The following is a 17,144-nucleotide window of genomic DNA, read 5'->3' as shown; positions in this document are numbered from 1 at the left end:
GATATATATAACGATTATCGTTATAACAACATCTTACTAAATGCATATGAATCATATTAAGATATTGATACACTATGTTTAATCATGATAAATGATAAGTAAACATGTCTTAATTGTATTAACAATGAACTACATATGTAAAAACAAGACTACTAACTTAATGATTTCGAAACGAGACATATATGTAACGATTATCGTTGTAACAACATTTAACTGTATATATATCATACTAATATATATTAATATATCATAATATCATGATAATGTAATAATTTAATATCTCTTTAGATATAATAAACAATGGGTTAACAACATTTAACAAGATCGTTAACCTAAAGGTTTCAAAACAACATTTACATGTAACGACTAACGATGACTTAACGACTCAATTAAAATGTATATACATGTAGTGTTTTAATATGTATTCATACACTTTTGAAAGACTTCAAGACACTTATCAAAATACTTCTACTTAACATAAATGCTTACAATTACATCCTCGTTCAGTTTCATCAATAATTCTACTCGTATACACCCGTATTCGTACTCGTACAATACACAGCTTTTAGATGTATGTAATATTGATATATACACTCTAATGATCAGCTCTTAGCAGCCCATGTGAGTCACCTAACACATGTAGGAACCATAATTTGGCAACTAGCATGAAATATCTCATAAAATTACAAAAATATTAGTAATCATTCATGACTTATTTACATGTAAACAAAATTACACATCCTTTATATCTAATCCATATACCAACGACCAAAAACACCTAAAAACACTTTCATTCTTCAATTTTCTTCATCTAATTGATCTCTCTCAAGTTCTAACTTCAAGTTCTAAGTATTCTTCATAAATTCTATAAGTTCTAGTTTCATAAAATCAAGAATACTTCCAAGTTTGCTAGCTTACTTCCAATCTTGTAAAGTGATCATCCAACCTCAAGAAATCTTTATTATTTACAGTAAGATATCTTTCTAATACAAGGTAATACTCATATTCAAACTTTTTTTCAATTTCTATAACTATAACAATCTTATTTCGAGTGGAAATCTTACTTGAACTTGTTTTCGTGTCATGATTCTGCTTCAAGAACTTTCAAGCCATCCAAGGATCCTTTGAAGCTAGATCTATTTTTCTCATTTTTAGTAGGTTCATGCACAAAACCTGAGGTAGTAATGATGTTCATAACATCATTTGATTCATATATATATAACTACCTTATTCGAAGGTTTAAACTTGAAATCACTAGAACATAGTTTACTTAATTCTAAACTTGTTCGCAAACAAAAGTTAATCCTTCTAACTTGACTTTTAAAATCAACTAAACACATGTTCTATATCTATATGATATGCTAACTTAATGATTTAAAACCTGGAAACAAGAAAAACACCGTAAAACCGGACATACGCCGTCGTAGTAACACCGCGGGCTGTTTTGGGTTTGATAATAAAAAACTATGATAAACTTTGATTTAAAATTTGTTCTTCTGAGAAAATGATTTTTCTTATGAACATGAAACTATATCCAAAAATCATGGTTAAACTCAAAGTGGAAGTATGTTTTTCAAAATGGTCATCAAGACGTCGTTCTTTCGACTGAAATGACTACCTCTTACAAAAATGACCTGTAACTTATATTTCCGACTATAAACCTATAATTTTTCTGTTTAGATTCATAAAATATAGTTCACTATGAAACCATAGCAATTTGATTCACTCAAAACGGATTTAAAACGAAGAAGGTATGAGTAAAAAAAGATTGGATATATTTTGATTGTTGTAGCTACGGGAAATATAGTAACAATTCTATACAAATCATATCCTAGCTAACTTATATTGTATTATACATGTATTCTAATATAGTATGGAATCATGGGATACCATAGACACGTATGCAAATGTTTTGACATATCATATCGACCCATGCATATATATTATTTGGAACAACCATAGACACTCTATATGCAGTAATGTTTGAGTTAGCTATACAGGGTTGATGTTGATTCCAAAAATATATATACTTTGAGTTGTGATCTAGCCTGAGACGTGTATACACTGGGTCGTGGATTGATTCAAGATAATATATATCAAATTATTTCTGTACATCTAACTATGGACAACTAGTAGTAGGTTACTAACGAGGACAACTGACTTAATAAACTTAAAACATCAAAATGTATTAAAAATGTTGTAAATATATTTTGAACATACTTTGATATATATATATATATATATATTTGTTATAGGTTCGTGAATCGACCAGTGGCCAAGTCTTACTCCCGACGAAGTAAAAAATCTGTGAAAGTGAGTTATAGTCCCACTTTTAAAAATCTAATATTTTGGGATGAGAATACATGCAGTTTTATAAATGTTTTACGAAATAGACACAAGTAAATGAAACTATATTATATGGGTGAATGATCGAAGCCGAATATGCCCCTTTTGCTTGGTAACCTAAGAATTAGTAAACCGATCTACTAATTGACGCGAATCCTAAAGATAGATCTATTGGGCTTAACGAACCCCATCCAAAGTACCGGATGCTTTAGTACTTCGATGTTATTTTTATCATGTCCGAAGGATTTCCCGGAATGATAGGGGATATTCTTATATGCATCTTGTTAATGTCGGTTACCAGGTGTTCACCATATGAATGATTTTTATCTCTATGTATAGGATGTATATTGAAATATGAAATCTTGTGGTCTATTATTATGATTTGATAATATATAGGTTAAACCTATAACTCACCAACATTTTTGTTGACGTTTTAAGCATGTTTATTCTCAGGTGATTATTAAGAGCTTCCGCTGTTGCATGCTAAAATAAGGACAAGATTTGGAGTCCATGCTTGTATGATATTATGTAAAAATTGCATTCAAGAAACTTATTTTTGATGTAATATATTCTTATTGTAAACCATTATGTAACGGTCGTGTGTAAACGGTATATTTTAGATTATCATTATTTGATAATCTACGTAATGCTTTTTAAACCTTTATAGATAAAATAAAGGTTATGGTTGTTTTAAAAATGAATGCAGTCTTTGAAAAACGTCTCATATAGAGGTCAAAACCTCACAACGAAATCAATTAATATGGAACGTTTATAATCAATATGAACGGGACATTTCAGTGTAGTTGGACCTTACAAGATTGCTAATTTACCTGAAAATATGCATGATGGGTTACGTATAAGTAGTTGAAATATATTAAGGTCCATGGCTCCACGTGAACACGTTCATTGTGAATACAAACCTCTCAACATTTCGAAATATGAAGATACACGATATATGATATGAGTTCTCATTTTTAGTTTCTTATGCTTCCAACTATTTGATTCCTCACTATCGTAATTGTCTGTGTATTACGTTCCATCTTTATGTTTTTTCGATTCGATATTCCGAACTTGTACATGTATTGTTCAGAACATGAACCACAAACTAATGTATTTTTTTGTCAAGCAGGGTCTCCTCTAATGTCTACCACACTAAGAACACACAACCATGTATAAGTCAATAATAAATTAATAAAACGTAGAAGTAATACACACAACGTTTTACCTGGAAAACCTCTTAAGGGAGAGTAAAAACTACATGACCCGCGACCACTTAAATTTCACTATATACAAACAAATTTACAAGAATGAACGCTCTTTACAACACTTTTGAATCACGGGACGGAGTAAGACGACTCCTATAGACTCTCTATTTTTCTCTTAACCTCATCTACTTTTATCTAGATGCAACACTCATTTATATTACTTGTTAACCAAGTTTTCCCCCGAAAAGGTCCCTTCCAAAATATTTTCTCGAAAGAAATTCCACCAAACTCCCCAAAAAAAAAATGAAAAAAAAAACTCGTAGAATATTTAGATGATTTGAATCAATATTTAGCATTCATTTTGTTTCAAAACAAAATATTTAGAAGGTGAAAAAAAAATTAGATTTAGTCTCGACACAAAATTGATGGGAAAATGGTCACAACGGGCAATCTACAAAAACGGAAACAAACATCCGTTTGACAAGCATTTCCCAACCCATATGAACCTGTGAGAAAACTAACAAATAAGGTATACCACAATCACCACAAATCAGCCCCAATTCTGTCCCAAATCAGCAAATACAAAATAATTGAGCACACACAATACACACGAGACTTTTTACGTGGAAAACCTCTCAAAATCGAGAGTAAAAACCACGGGACTCGTAAGCCACTTAATATTCCACTATCATCAACAAGAGAGCAATACAATAATCCTTCTCTAGCTCAACTAGAGGTATACAACATCATCATACTCTTGAACAACAATAATCAACAAGTATATGAAGAAATTAAAGACAAAAGATGAACAACACTACCCCAAAAACTGCTACTGTTCCAGCAGCGAAAATACGAGCTACAGACCTTTTTAGACGAATTCAACGGTTGAAAACCTTGGCACTGATGTCAAGAAGACACAGTCCAAAATTGGAGAATATTCAACGGTCGGATCTCCGGGGATCGTCTCTTTTCTGAGCTGCTGTACATAAAAACGGAAATTTGAGGTTTCTCTCTTTTTCTTGATTACTTTTTGATCTCTCTCCCTCTTGATAGATCAAAGAACAGCTGCACACAACTGATTCAAATAATGCACCCAGATGTTGACCAAGTCAAACTTCATCTTGGGCCTATTTTGTTGGGCTTGGGCCTTTCACATTAATTGGAAACCAATAACCCAACAAATCTCCCCCTTTCCAATTATGAGGAAGGAATCGCCATCCCGGCGATCGAGCAACATACCTTGAGCTTCTCACTTGCTAAAGCCTTTGTGAACATGTCGGAACCATTATCATCGGTATGAACTTTATCAAGTTCAAACGAACCATCTTCAAGACGTTCTCTAATCCAATGATACCTCACATCAATATGTTTTGTCCGCTTATGGTACATAGAATTTCTAGCTAAATGAATCGCACTCTCATTATCACAAAGAACCACATATCGTGATTGCTTAAACCCAAGATCTTGTAGAAACCTTTTCATCCAGAATAGTTCTTTGCACGCTTCTGTTGGTGCCATATACTCAGCCTCGGTTGTAGACAATGCAACACACTTTTGTAACCTTGATTGCCATGAAACTGCTCCCCCTGCGAAAGTCATCAAATATCCAGAAGTGGATTTCATGTTATCTTTGTTTCCTGCCATATCTGAGTCTGTATAACCAACAAGCACCGGCTCTCCATTTCCGAATGTGATACCTAACTTTGAAGTACCTCGTAAGTATCTCATAATCCATTTAACCGCTTCCCAATGCTTCTTACCCGGATTTGACATAAACCGACTAACAACACTTACCGCATGAGCTATATCTGGCCTAGTACACACCATAGCATACATCAAGCTACCAACTGCTGACGCATATGGAACTATATCCATCTCCTCAACATCCTCCTTTGAAGTAGGACAATCTCTTTCTGTTAGCTTAAAGTTGTTTGTAAGAGGGGAACTAACCACTTTAGCATTCTTCAAGTTGAATCTACTTAGCACCTTTTCAATGTATTGCTCTTGTGATATATGTAACGTCTTATCACCTCTATCTCTAGAAATTCGAATGCCAAGAATCTATTTTGCTGGCCCCAAGTCTTTCATAGCAAAAGGCTTGCTCAATTCTCGCTTCAACTGCGCAATTCTTTTAATATTTTTACCAACAATCAACATATCATCAACGTATAACAACAATATGATGAAATCATCATCACCAAACCTCTGAAAGAAAACACAATGATCTGAAGTTGTCTTTCGGTAGCCTTGCTTTCCTATAACCGACTCAAACTTCTTATACCACTGTCTCGGTGCTTGCTTCAACCCATATAGACTTTTCTGAAGTCTACAAACATAATTTTCTTTACCCTTAACCCGAAAACCTTCAGGTTGCATCATGTAGATTTCCTTATCCAAATCACCATGAAGAAAAGCAGTCTTGACATCCATCTGTTCAACCTCAAGATCAAGACTAGCAGCTAACCCAAGAACCACTCGAATAGATCCCATCTTCACGACCGGAGAGAAAATCTCATCAAAATCAATACCCTTTTTCTGGCTAAATCCTTTAACGACTAACCTAGCTTTGTATCTTGGTTGTGAAGTAAGCTCATATGTCTTCACTTTGAATACCCATTTATTTCTCAAAGCTCTCTTGCCTTTAGGTAACTTCACCAGCTCATAAGTATTGTTCTCTTGTAAAGAATTCATCTCATCTTGCATAGCTTCACCCACTCTTTCTTATGCTCATCTTTCATTGCTTCTGAATAACATTCTGGCTCTCCCCCATCAGTAACTAATACATACTCATCAGCAGAATATCTAACAGAAGGATGACGGTCTCGGGTAGACCGCCTAAGTGGGACAAATGGGGGCACATCTGGTACTGGAATCTCTACCTGCTCCGGAGCATAATCATCATCAGTACCATGTTCATCATTATGAACATCATCTCCAACATGTTGTGGAGTAACTGGATCCAAATCAACAAGATCAGCACTAGGTTGAGGAACTGAATCTGTCTTATCAACATCTTTTAACATCTGATCTTCTGTAAATACAACATCTCGGCTTCGTACGAGTTTCTTCTGAACTGGATCATATAACCTGTACCCAAAATCATCTTCACCATAGCCGAGGAATACACATGGCTTAGTCTTCATATCAAGCTTTGACCTCTCATCTTTGGGAACATGAACAAAAGCTTTACATCCAAAAACTCGTAAATGACGGTAAGAAACATCTTTGCCGCTCCAAACCCTGTTAGGAACATCAAAATGCAAAGGAACACAAGGGGTTAGATTAATAATATGAACTGCCGTATTTAAAGCCTCACCCCAAAAGGAATCGGACAACCCTGCATGTGAAAGCAAACATCTAACTCTCTCAACCAAAGTTCTGTTCATCCTCTCTGCTAAGCCATTCAACTGAGGTGTCTTTGGTGGAGTCTTTTGATGCCGAATACCATTCTCCTTACAATAAGCATCAAATCTGCCAATGTATTCACCGCCATTATCAGTCCGAATACACTTGAGTTTCTTCCCCGTTTGCCTTTCAACTAGTGTATGAAATTCCTTAAACTTTTCAAATACTTGATCCTTTGACTTTAAGGTATAAACCCACACCTTCCTGGAATGATCATCGATGAATGTAACAAAGTAGGAACATCCACCAAGTGTCCTAGTCTTCATAGGCCCACAAACATCCGAATGAACTAGATCAAGTATGTTCTCCATTCTAAAAGGAGAATGACTCTTAAACGCAACTCTGGTCTGTTTCCCTGCCAAACAGTGAGAACACTTACTCAAATCAATACCACTAACACCCGACAACACATTCTTCTTGAACAAGATAGACATCCCCTTTTCACTCATGTGGCCAAGTCTTTTATGCCACAACTCAGTAGAATCAACATTGTCCACTGCGTTAACAATGTTCTGGATGATCTTCGGACGCGTGATGTATAATCTTGAGTCTTTCTTGCCTCTTCCCACTATCATAGAACCAAGAGTTAGTTTCCAAATACCATTACCAAAACCATTATAATAACCATCATCATCAAGAATGCCTGTTGAAATAACATTAAGTCTCATATCCGGAACATGTTTTACATTATGCAAAACTAACTCCATTCCCGTGTCAAATTTCAAACAAACATCTCCAATACCAACGATCTTTGATAACCCGGCATTACCCATCCTAGCAAATCCATAGTCACCTGGAGTGTAAGATGAGAAGTGATCTCTACAAATTGCAACATGACATGTAGCACCACTATCAACAATCTAACTCGTGTCATCATGAGTAAGATTGATCATATCATAATCAATACAAACAAAGAACTCATCTGTGATAGCGTTAACTTCAACCTTATCATCATCACCACCATCACTTTTCTTTTGTTTATTCTTGTCATATGCCTTTTTCTTCTCATTCTTCAACTTTGGACAATACCACTTTGTGTGCCCCTTTTCATGACAATTATAACACTCAACGTTAGCAAATTTGCCTTTGCGTGAGCTGCTACGATGATTGCCTCTTTTACCCTGACCTCTACTATGACTTCTCCCCCGCGTTTCTGTGACCAAGATATCTGACTGTGAAGAGGAACCTTGTGACTTTCTTCTCATCTCTTCATTCAAAATACTACCCTTAGCCAATTCCATGGTGATAGTACCATTCGGTGCAGAGTTGGACAAAGATGTCCTAAAAGTCTCCCAAGAGTCCGGTAATGTACCAAGTAACCAGAGACCCTGAATCTCATCCTCAAACTTGATATCCATACCTGCAAGCTGATTTATAATACCCTGATATGCATTTAGGTGATCTGTAATAGGAGTCCCATCATGATACTTCAAAGCCATCATCTGCTTAATTAAGAACAACTTGTTATTCCCAGTCTTTCGTTCATATAACTGCTCAAGCTTTTTCCATAAGGCTTTAGCATCAGTCTCCCCAGTAATATGATTCACAACATTATCATCAACCCACTGCCGAATATACCCACATACTTGTCTATGCAAAATTTTCCATTGAGCATCAGATTTTTCCTCAGGTTTATCCTCAGTAAAAACAGGCAAATAATAATTTTTCACATAAAGAAGATCCTCCATTTTACCTTTCCAAACATGATAATTTGAACCATTTAAACTAATCATTTTACTTGTATTAGCTTCCATCTTTCACACAAGTCAAATCAAATAACCTAGCTCTAGATACCAATTTGATGGGAAAATGGTCACAACGGGCAATCTACAAAAACGGAAACAAACATCCGTTTGACAAGCATTTCCCGACCCATATGAACCTGTGAGAAAACTAACAAATAAGGTATACCACAATCACCACAAATCAGCCCCAATTCTGTCCCAAATCAGCAAATACAAAATAATTGAGCACACACAATACACACGAGACTTTTTACGTGGAAAACCTCTCAAAATCGAGAGTAAAAACCACGGGACTCGTAAGCCACTTAATGTTCCACTATCATCAACAAGAGAGCAATACAATAATCCTTCTCTAGCTCAACTAGAGGTATACAACATCATCATACTCTTGAACAACAATAATCAACAAGTATATGAAGAAATTAAAGACAAAAGATGAACAACACTACCCCAAAACCTGCTACTGTTCCAGCAGCGAAAATACGAGCTACAGACCTTTTTAGACGAATTCAACGGTTGAAAACCTTGGAACTGATGTCAAGAAGACACAGTCCAAAATTGGAGAATATTCAACGGTCGGATCTCCGGGGATCGTCTCTTTTCTGAGCTGCTGTACATAAAAACGGGAATTTGAGGTTTCTCTCTTTTTCTTGATTACTTTTTGATCTCTCTCCCTCTTGATAGATCAAAGAACAGCTGCACACAACTGATTCAAATAATGCACCCAGATGTTGACCAAGTCAAACTTCATCTTGGGCCTATTTTGTTGGGCTTGGGCCTTTCACATTAATTGGAAACCAATAACCCAACAAAAATTTCATTTCAATACACAAGATTTCAAAAATAAAGAGCTACCGGGACCCCAAATATTTTAGTATCTGACCCATGGGTCGTATCATACCCGCATCCACGACAACGACTCTATCCTTTCGGGGGTTCAAAGTATAGATATTAGTTAATTTTATAAAATACAATTTTGGGTGATGTCATTAATATGTCTTTCTCATCTTTGGAAAAAATTCAAAAAAAAAAAAAATAAAGAAAAAATCTAAGACAATTTGATGATATCATTAATTTAAATAATTATATTTAAAAAAAATTAACAAACTTAAAAACTTAGAATAAATACAACAATACAAACACAGTCTCTCGGTATTGAAATAAGAAAAAAGAAAGTCCATTATTAAATGAAAACTATACAATTACAATATACTAGACACTTTCTTGATAAGACTATTTGTAGTAGTAGGAGGCGTGTTTTGGTGGTGTGGGTTACTTTATGTATTATTTTTTTTGATGATAAAACGAGTTGTAACGGGGCTCTCCAACGAATCACAAATCCAACGCCTTGGCCACCCGTATCGACACGTTGGTTGCCACAAAAACTGAAGCGTTCGTTGCCAACGGGGTAAGCAACGGGAGTGGGTTCTGAATTTGTACACGCGAAAGAAATTGATTGGTGGTAAGTTGACGACCGTTTACAGGATTCATCTTCATCATCGCAATCACCACCGCCAAATCGGCAAAAAAGAAAAGGAAAGAAACAAAAAATCAAAAACCCATACCTGTTACCGACATCGTCGACATCACTGGATCTAGATTGGACATCGTTGTAATTGCCGGAACTGTTCGTATGTGGAGATGATCGGAGGGTGGAACTGAAACCCTAAAATTTGGGACAGAAAACCCTCTGTTTGGGTTTTTTATTTTAATTTTTGTTGAATAAATAAATCCATACTCCGTATTTTATAATGTAAAAACTAGTTAAAGACCCGCGATTTCGCGGATTTTATGAACTGATAGAATTTGATAAGGTATTTGTTAGGTCAATTAGAAAGAAAACAATATTAGATAAACCACAAAGGGTTTTGATGTATTCATTAAAATAAATAGATCTCATAATATATTGCACATATCTAACCATCAAAGAGCTGTAATAAGAAATGCTTGAGTAAAAATACATACGAAACTGAAATTAAACGATTTTTTTTTACCATGGATGGAAATACTAAATAGATACATATATAATTATTTCATTAGCATGAGCGTCACAAGAATTGGCTCATTAATAGACCCACGAATTGTTCCTTCGGGGACATCCGATAAAATTGGAACGATACACGAGAAATGGTCCAAAAAAATAGACCCACGAATTCGGGAAGATAGTTATATATGAAAATAAAATTTAAAGTCTACCCTTATCTCCACCCTTGAAACACTACACCGTCTTCTAATTTTATTCGTAGCCGATCAAACTCTTGAAGTGCATTCCAATATTGCCCCTTGATCAGTTCCCTAGCTAAATCTATTTCCATATATAATCTGTAATTGAGATCTCTAAACTAAAATTACTGGCTATTTCACAAAACAATAAATATTAGAAGAATGCTAACATAGATGACAAAATGGACGGGTCGAGTAAATATGTTATATTATGTTGATTTAAAACACTATATCTTTAACATGTTTATAACTAATTCATATGACAAGTAAGAGTAATATTTTTTTTATCATTCCAATGGTAATTTACGAATTTCATGATAAGGCATTACAAAAAACACTTTGTGCAACTTGTGATAAGTTGACATGTTTCCTCGCTCTCTTATACGAATATATACATGTTCAAGGGGTAATTCGCTTGATTGCTTTCTTTGATTTAATTTTCAGACTCTTTTTCACCTTAAACTGTAATGGGGACTTGCTGGCTTCTTGAGATAATGTCCCTGATCCTGCAGATACACATACACAATGCTGAGCGTACATCAACGAATTACAGCAGAGAATGTAACTAAGTCAAACCAACTCAACTCATAAATAATTATAGTAAAAATACATCATAATATATCCCTCTTTCTTATTAAAAGAGAAGCTTAAATAAGTAATATTTTTTTCAAATAAAAGATCTTAGTCATCCATTCAATCTCATTAAATGATTACAACCATTGGATCTAATCTTGAAAAAATTATTACATAATACTTTTTTCAACTTAAGTTATATTTACATCACTACCCATAAATCAAACTACAATTTTAAATTTCATAACGGATAACAGATTCCATATAAAACGGATCCATATAAATGTCAACTACGGCAATTAAGGTGTATTACCATTTCAATCCATTCTTTTTAATTGTACCTAAATCGCCATTATATATATCATTATATATTGTCAACTATGGTTTGTTTAATTTTAATTTGAATTTGAATTGAATTTATGCCACGATGTTTATAGGGGGTCTGTGATCTACCCTCATTTAACAATTCAATCACCTAATCATCTCACGCATCTACACAAGTAGCATATTAGGGGTCTTTAGATCTACACTCATACAACAATTCAACCAGAAAAAAAAAACAAATACCCTCTCCAGATTTATATCGACCTAAACGAAGCAAGTTTTCGAACTCAAGGAAATGATGATGTTATTTTTCAATCGGAACACTAATTGAAGGTCGTAAATTAAGGTGCATCACGATCTCTGATCTAATACCTGTTTATATAATCAGATTCATGGCTAATTAGGTTATTATTGTACGTAAATTTGTCATCTTCGTTTTTAAATTGGGTCACTTTCTTAGATCTCTTATCCTTATACAAATTATGGTTTTGTAATTTTTATTATTTTAAACATGTTTCTAATTTTTATTGTGTAGGTGCTGTTGTTGATGATGATCGAAATAGATGGAACATGGGTATCTTCTGATTTCATTATTGTTGACTTCTTCAAAGTCAATATTTAGTTTCAGATTCAAATAAAAACAATTTGTTTTTGTTTCAGATTCAATAGAATATTGATGAATAGTCCATGTTCATCAAAAGAATTGCTCCGTTGCTATTGTTTCGGTGCTCATCATGACATGAGGTATGAAATGCAATTTTAGATGAAAATAAATCTATAGCATTTTTACATTTCTATAGAGTTATGAATAATGGTTATAACGGTTTTCTTAATGATTATGAAGATTTTAGCAGCCAAGAAACATTATGTAATTAAATACCATGCACAAGTTAAGAAATTGATGTTTCTGATTTCATGCGTTGCTTAACATATAATTCTTTTGTTATACATTGAGGGTTTTTTTACCATTCAAATATGAGATTTGTGACCTATAATACAGAAAGTGGCAAAAAAAATAAGACGCTTTTGGCATTCTTTTGAACTATAATATATAATTGTTTCGCACCTACGAGTGTTGCTCCTTCTTTTGAGTCGTCTTCTAGGTATGCTAAGTCGTCTCGGGCATCTAGAACACAGCATTTGACAGTTGGTATCAGTTTTTTTTTCTGCTTTTAATTTTTTTTTTAAGTTTAAAATCGCCTAACATTATATTCATGTCAATATAACATATATTATGCAGCTAACCTAATCCTTCAAACTGACATAAATAAAGAATTGTACGTCAATGAAGAAAAAGTCGGGAATCGTTATCCACTTATCCGACTACTGATACAGAATGCAAGAAGAAAGTAATAAGCATCGCGAACGCTGCTTACAGTCACCATCACGATTGCAATCCAACGATAACTTAAGGTAATAAAAATTTAATTACTATCCGCCATTTGACACAAGTAATGAGGAAAAAAACTGCAGGGCTTGGCATGTTGAAAACGAGTTTTGAGCTCAATTTGGTTAAGGTGGGAAACTATGTTTAATTTGGGTCATAATAGTCCATTTGAACCGGTTTGTAGTGTTTTTGGTAATTTAAAGTTTCCAACAGCTTTATAATGTCATTTTGGAGATGTGATGCGAATTTGGGTCACTCGGGTCTCGGGTACAATGGATACTAATTTGGGCTATTAATTAAATTTGGTGTCAATTTGGGTAAAAGTCTTAAAATGACTATCCGGCCTATTTGCGGGCCCGTAAGTTATAAATGGTTAAGTTCAGACTGAAAACTAATGATTGCATAAGAAAATATTCCCGGCAATCTTTAAAACGATATATAATGTTAGTGTATCTAAGATTGTTATTAGACATTTGTCTTAAGTTATGTAAACTTAGTTACTAAGAAAACTTAGCTATTAAGTTTTCTTAGCTATTAAGTATTCTTAGTCATTAAGTATTCTTAGCTATTAAGTTTTCTTAATTATTAAGTATTCTTAGTTATTAAGTATTCATATATAAAGAATACTTAGATATTTTAGTTTTCTTACTAGTTAAGAAATTATCGGTATTCGTGATACTTACCTCCTAAGATTTCTTAGAAGTTAAGTAAGTCACTTTATGTAAGCCTATAAATAGGAGTGTAATCAAGAGTTGGAATATATAACCAACCTTCAAATTATTTCCATTCTACACTTTTATTATGTATTCTAATCTACTTAGCAACAAAGTCTTGCTATCTTAATCTTTAGCATCAAAGTCTTGCTATTCTAATCTTTAGCAACAAAGTCTTGCTACCTTAACCTTTCAAGAGTAGATTTCTATTCTATTCTTGAACATTTACAGTGGTATCAGAGCTCTCTTCTTAAGGGGCTGTTTTATTCACGCTAAAGAAATTTAGACTAGACATGGCATCTAGTTCAACTGCTCCAGCAATTCCAACATTTAATGGATTGCACTATCTTATTTAGGCAGTAAAGATGAAGACATATTTGAAGTCTCAAGGTGTAGTGACCCTAACTTTTCCATGTTTATATATATTAATTGAGATTGATATTTAAATGATTAAATGTTTCCAACATGTTAAGCAATCAAACTTGTTAAGACTTGATTAATTGAAATATGTTTCATATAGACAATTGACCACCCAAGTTGACCGGTGATTCACGAACGTTAAAACTTGTAAAAACTATATGATGACATATATATGGATATATATATATAGTTAACATGATACTATGATAAGTAAACATATAATTAAGTATATTAACAATGAACTACATATGTAAAAACAAGACTACTAACTTAATGATTTTTAAACGAGACATATATGTAACGATTATCGTTGTAAAGACATTTAATGTATATATATCATATTAATAGATATTCATACATGATAATATCATGATAATATAATAATTTAAAATCTCATTTGATATTATAAACATTGGGTTAACAACATTTAACAAGATCGTTAACCTAAAGGTTTAAAAACAACACTTACATGTAACGACTAACGATGACTTAACGACTCAGTTAAAATGTATATACATGTAGTGGTTTAATATGTATTTATACACTTTTGAAAGACTTCAATACACTTATCAAAATACTTCTACTTAACAAAAATGCTTACAATTACATCCTCGTTCAGTTTCATCAACAATTCTACTCGTATGCATCCGTATTCGTACTCGTACAATACACAGCTTTAAATGTATGTACTATTGGTATATACACTCCAATGATCAGCTCTTAGCAGCCCATGTGAGTCACCTAACACATGTGGGAGCCATCATTTGGCAACTAGCATGAAATATCTCATAAAATTACAAAAATATGAGTAATCATTCATGACTTATTTATATGAAAACAAAATTACATATCCTTTATATCTAATCCATACACCAACGACCAAAAACACCTACAAACACTTTCATTCTTCAATTTTCTTCATCTAATTGATCTCTCTCAAGTTCTATCTTCAAGTTCTAAGTGTTCTTCATAAATTCCAAAAGTTCTAGTTTCATAAAATCAAGAATACTTTCAAGTTTGCTAGCTCACTTCCAATCTTGTAAGGTGATCATCCAACCTCAAGAAATCTTTGTTTCTTACAGTAGGTTATCATTCTAATACAAGTTAATAATCATATTCAAACTTTGGTTCAATTTCTATAACTATAACAATCTTATTTCAAGTGATGATCTTACTTGAACTTGTTTTCGTGTCATGATTCTGCTTCAAGAACTTCGAGCCATCCAATGATCCGTTGAAGCTAGATCCATTTTACTCTTTTCCAGTAGGTTTATCCAAGTAACTTAAGGTAGTAATGATGTTCATAACATCAATCAATTCATACATATAAAGCTATCTTATTCGAAGGTTTAAACTTGTAATCACTAGAACATAGTTTAGTTAATTCTAAACTTGTTCGCAAACAAAAGTTAATCCTTCTAACTTGACTTTTAAAATCAACTAAACACATGTTATATATCTATATGATATGCTAACTTAATGATTTAAAACCTGAAAACACGAAAAACACCGTAAAACCGGATTTACGCCGCCGTAGTAACACCGCGGGCTGTTTTGGGTTAGTTAATTAAAAACTATGATAAACTTTGATTTAAAAGTTGTTATTCTGAGAAAATGATTTTTATTATGAACATGAAACTATATCCAAAAATTATGGTTAAGCTCAAAGTGGAAGTATGTTTTCTAAAATGGTCATCTAGACGTCGTTCTTTCGACTGAAATGACTACCTTTACAAAAACAACTTGTAACTTATTTTTCCGACTATAAACCTATAATTTTTCTGTTTAGATTCATTAAATAGAGTTCAATATGAAACCATAGCAATTTGATTCACTCAAAACGGATTTAAAATGAAGAAGTTATGGGTAAAACAAGATTGGATAATTTTTCTCATTTTAGCTACGTGAAAATTGGTAACAAATCTATTCCAACCATAACTTAATCAACTTGTATTATATATTATGTAATCTTGAGATACCATAGACACGTATACAATGTTTCGACCTATCATGTCGACACATCTATATATATTTCGGAACAACCATAGACACTCTATATGTGAATGTTGGAGTTAGCTATACAGGGTTGAGGTTGATTCCAAAATATATATAGTTTGAGTTGTGATCAATACTGAGATACGTATACACTGGGTCGTGGATTGATTCAAGATAATATTTATCGATTTATTTCTGTACATCTAACTGTGGACAACTAGTTGTAGGTTACTAACGAGGACAGCTGACTTAATAAACTTAAAACATCAAAATATATTAAAAGTGTTGTAGATATATTTTGAACATACTTTGATATATATGTATATATTGTTATAGGTTCGTGAATCAACCAGTGGCCAAGTCTTACTTCCCGACGAAGTAAAAATCTGTGAAAGTGAGTTTCATTTGCTCCCTTTTTAAATGCTTTTGCAATATATATTTTTGGGACTGAGAATATATGCGCTGCTTTTATAAATGCTTTACGAAATAGACACAAGTGATCGAAACTACATTCTATGGCTGGATTATTAAACCGAATATGCCCCTTTTTATTTAGTCTGGTAATCTAAGAATTAGGGAACAGACACCCTAATTGACGTGAACTCTAAAGATAGATCTATTGGGCCTAACAAACCCCATCCAAAGTACCGGATGCTTTAGTACTTCGAAATTTATATCATATCCGAAGGGTGTCCCGGAATGATGGGGATATTCTTATATATGCATCTTGTTAATGTCGGTTACCAGGTGTTCACCATATGAATGATTTTTATCTCTATGTATGGGATGTGTATTGAAATATGAAATC

General features: G+C 33.4%; 1 long non-coding RNA gene across 1 annotated transcript; it reads left to right on the top strand.

The window, feature by feature from the left end:
- The first annotated feature begins 11,957 nt into the window (after positions 1–11,957).
- On the top strand, positions 11,958–13,538 carry LOC139895770 (uncharacterized). The gene is made up of 4 exons (XR_011776014.1): positions 11,958–12,167; positions 12,357–12,395; positions 12,482–12,565; positions 13,062–13,538. It is a non-coding gene; the product is annotated as an uncharacterized lncRNA (long non-coding RNA).
- The last annotated feature ends 3,606 nt before the right edge of the window (positions 13,539–17,144 follow it).

Source organism: Rutidosis leptorrhynchoides, chromosome 3, assembly GCF_046630445.1.
Source record: "Rutidosis leptorrhynchoides isolate AG116_Rl617_1_P2 chromosome 3, CSIRO_AGI_Rlap_v1, whole genome shotgun sequence".
NCBI lineage: Eukaryota > Viridiplantae > Streptophyta > Magnoliopsida > Asterales > Asteraceae > Rutidosis > Rutidosis leptorrhynchoides.
This window is presented reverse-complemented; position numbering and strand designations above follow the sequence as displayed.